Source organism: Sander lucioperca, chromosome 23, assembly GCF_008315115.2.
Source record: "Sander lucioperca isolate FBNREF2018 chromosome 23, SLUC_FBN_1.2, whole genome shotgun sequence".
Lineage (NCBI taxonomy): Eukaryota > Metazoa > Chordata > Actinopteri > Perciformes > Percidae > Sander > Sander lucioperca.
The window spans coordinates 13002305-13006454 of record NC_050195.1 but is presented as its reverse complement, the minus strand read 5'-3'; the positions used below and the strand labels follow the sequence as shown (position 1 = coordinate 13006454).

Sequence of the window (4150 nt, the reverse complement as noted above, 5' to 3'; positions counted from 1 at the left end):
GCAATTGATTTTATTACCAAATAGTAATTTCTCTCAATTATTTGGCCTTATCTACAGGTGGAGGAGGTGGAGATTTGAGAAACACTACACAGGGGAGGTCCAGTCCACAGTGGGATATTGAATCACATTGACTCTTCAGATCCCAGAGACTTCCAGGGTTTAGAGATTCCCAGTTCAGTTGGCTGGGTGGCGAGCTACAGGATCGAGACTCTGAACTTAGACAGATTGCCCTGGATTCCTTAGTAGAAGTACTAGAATCAGTTATTCTCACGACACGTTTGCACACATTTCTATGATGTCCAGTTTGTTTAGTTATGATATTCCTCCAAGATAAAAAAAAAAGCCCCCCAGACAGTGACTGCTAATGCTAGAAAATATATTAATCCCATACCACATTCCATGAATATTGACAACCCATGCCGGACCCTCCATTGGGAGTGAACAGCTAACCTACCTTTTAGATGTAGCCAGAGGCCTGACAGTATAGTTCCAACACATATAGGCTATTGTTCATATGCCAAGTAAAATAAATACTTACCAGAATTCAATTTAAGGTATGCTTCTTGATACCTTTGATAAAAGGTTACTTACCTGTAGTCCTTACTTACCTTAGTTCTTGTAACCATGACGGGATTAGACTACTTACAAATGGTCACCAGTTCAGCAACTGTGTCCAAAGACAAAATATGTTAATATCATCAAATACAATCAATAAACAATGTACACTGACGGACAGAAAATCATAGGATGGGCGTAACAGCTACCATAACATGCACAATAAAGTACTGTGATAACTCCAAGTAAAGTGCGAGAATCTCGGTCTGACCAACATGGCGTAGCATTATATAATATGTAATACGAAATACAGGAGAATCGCAGTGATTTTAACCTTCTGCAGCAGCAGCGCAGCGCACATCTTTGCATAACGCTAATGCTAGCTACCTTGCAGATTCAGGTGTCCTAACATTAGCCTAGTTACAGTTCTTGCAAGTTTACAGCTTCACGTCTTCTTTACTAAGTCGTGAAAATGCAACTAATAATGTAATTAAACTAGGGCTGTCAATCGATTAAAAAAATTTATCTAATTAATTACATACTCTGTAATTCATTAATCGAAATTAATCGCATACATAATTAACGGTGCCTGAACCGATACTTTTTAAGAAAGTAAAAAAAGAAAAGAAAAAAAAAGGGTACTAAACAACAGTTGGTGACATTAAAGAACGGCTTGTTTATTGCTAAGGCCATATGGTCAAAATTAAATGATTTAATAATAATGTATAACAATAACAATAACTTATTTCACTAGTAAATTGCTGTTGACATTTACAATAACTTCAAATGCACCACAAGGCTGTAGTTTACCAGTTTCATTGAACGCACTGTCTGTGTTGTTTTTCCGACGGCTAAAACACAGTCAAACTTTACACCGTTTAGCGTTAACTGTCAGCATTTTAACCGTTTTTAATCCAGCTACTAGCTAGCAGTAGGCTAACGTTAGCTGCTGTCGAGTATAGTGTTAACTAGCTAGCGGTAGGCTAACGTTAGCTGCTGTCGAGTATAGTGTTAACTAGCTAGCGGTAGGCTAACGTTAGCTGCTGTCGAGTATAGTCCCAGTAAGCACACATATGTCGCGGCGACGTATTGGCGATGTAATCAAAATACATCGGGGATACGTAGTATTTTGGTAGTTTGCTCACTGGCACGACGTCCCCGCGACGTCGCTGCGCTACGTTTCAGCGACATATAGCCGCTCTCTCCGCGATGTGGTCATCTTCCTGTTATACATAGTACAGATGTCAGGCTCTACATCCACCAGATATCATTTATACAGTCTGCAGATGTCAGGCGCTATATACCGTATATGTTATCCTAACATACCTTTACTCTTTAAATGTTGATAAAATAAATTACAAATTACTTACCTTAGTACACCGAGAATATTTTAGATACGGGGCCTAATTAACATTTTACTGCTATAACTACTACTACTTTATAATAAACTATAGCTACAGTCCAATAATACCAGTCTAATCTGTAGAAATCATAGTCTAGAAGATGACAAACAATTATTAACCTAATTACTTGAAAACATCTTAAATCACTCTGTAGGATCGCTGGTATAAACAAGACCAGTAAACTTCTCACTTTTTGCTGAACAAACATTTATTTTGAACTATATAATTAATCAATAAACATAAAAAACATTAACAAATATTAAAACATTAAACATTAAAATAAAGAATTATCTTGGCCGGCGGTGGTGGCGATTAGGTGCCAGCCGGAGAAACTCTTTGATGGCCTTCTCGGCCTCCGCTTCCGTCGGCGCCTGGAGGACCGGTTTCCTCATTACTGCTGCTGTAATAAAATCGTTGGATTCGAATTATTATCATACTATTTATTTTGTTTTATCTAGTCTTCTCAGTTTTCTATAGAGGTAAAATGGTATAGAATGGTTTCTGCACAGCAAGTGAATAAGAGACTGGTTTAACTTAGTGGAATATATATATTTAAAAAATTTAATAATTCTGGATTCGCTTCTAGTGAATGAATGAAAAATGTTAAAAACGTAACGTTTTAACCAAGGACCCTTTCAGTGTTCGGACTGGTAAGTTGATATACCCCGAAACAAATTATCCACTGAAATATAGACGTTTCTTTCGCCATGCAAAGTCTATGTGAAAAGTCTTTCTGGGCCATGGGGTGCAGTACCACTGTTATCCACTAAGCCCATGGTGGCTTTTAGACTCGGCGCTCTTCCTGGAGGCTTGGCCAGACCACATCAAGATGTTGGGTCTGGGAACTCTCCATTGACAGGGCTCAATCCGAGGGGCGAGATAAACGGTTGTCTTTCAAACTTCCTCTGCATGCAATAGGATAGCGCTACAACCAGGCTGATCCTGCAAGAGATCATAAGGTAGTATTCACTCAGTTAAATTGCAGAAATCTACCACAAACATTCATAAAAAACAACCGTTCAAATATATATATATATATATATATATATATATATATATATATATATATATACACATATATATACACACACACACACACACACACACACACACACACACACAAAAACGTCTCCGGTAAGTAAAAACCTTAACCATCATTTAATGGCCTATCAAAAGACTACAACATTTTTTGTGAAATCAGAGATCTTTCTTACTGTGCATGCATTTCCATATTTAGCTTTGCGTTCCCCCATGTCCACACCAAGGCCCAGTATTGACAGCTAGAAACATTGTATTATGAAATAAGACATCCAAGGGATGCATATAATTCTCCCAGTCTCTGCGTGAAGTAATGTAAACAAAAAATAAGTATACGCAAATTACACACCTCTCCAAGTATGATGAGAATGTCATTTTTCTCCCTGAACAGGATCGGCAACAGCAGGATTGCAGCTCTGAAATCAATCCCTGAAAAATAAGTAAAAAAATAAAAGAAAGTGTATTAGGTGAATGTACAGTGTATTTTGGTTGGTTAGGCCTTATCTTGTCTGAAGACAAATAGAAAAGAAATTAAGCTTAAATGGCTCCACAACACTAGGGGTGACCACGGCTGATCAGTGAGTCACTTACCAGGGACATCTTCGGTGAGGGCAGCCTTTCTTTCCTCCAAAGCCAGATCTGCAAGGGGAGATTTCCTTTGAGTCAGTCTAAGCACTGTGGGTACTAGGATCTTAAAGCCATCTTAAAATCTTCGACAGATATTCATTCTGCAACACAGCACAAACAACAAACAGGAAACATGTCACAACATTATCATAGGATTTTAAAATTAAATTTCAAAGAGAGCCTTTAGTAATTTAATATGAACTCCAACACAAATATAGGGAAATAAAACATGTAGACAAACCCTGCATGGACTCTTACAATAAAACAATAGTCTTAAAATGTATGGCAAATTAACCATACTGTAACAATACTGTTACAGTAAAAGTCCTGCAGTGTAAATGTTACTTAAGCAAAAGCCTGTAAGTATTATCAGGATAATGTAGTTAAACATTAAAACATGTTAGAAAGTGTAAAGGATCCAACCAGTTGTGTGTTTAATGGACTAATCATCTCAGTTTACTTTAGAATCAAACATCAGATTTTATAAACTACATGTGTTCTGTGAGCAGTAATCTTAATGTGTAAAG

At 37.3% G+C, this 4150-nt stretch overlaps 1 long non-coding RNA gene across 1 annotated transcript; it reads right to left on the bottom strand.

The window, feature by feature from the left end:
- Positions 1 to 2860: 2860 nt before the first annotated feature.
- On the bottom strand, positions 2861 to 3695 carry LOC116050737. Its single transcript, XR_004105158.1, has 3 exons — positions 3588 to 3695; positions 3346 to 3425; positions 2861 to 2900 (listed from the first exon to the last, which is right to left on the bottom strand). It is a non-coding gene; the product is annotated as an uncharacterized LOC116050737 (long non-coding RNA).
- Between the last annotated feature and the right edge of the window lie 455 nt (positions 3696 to 4150).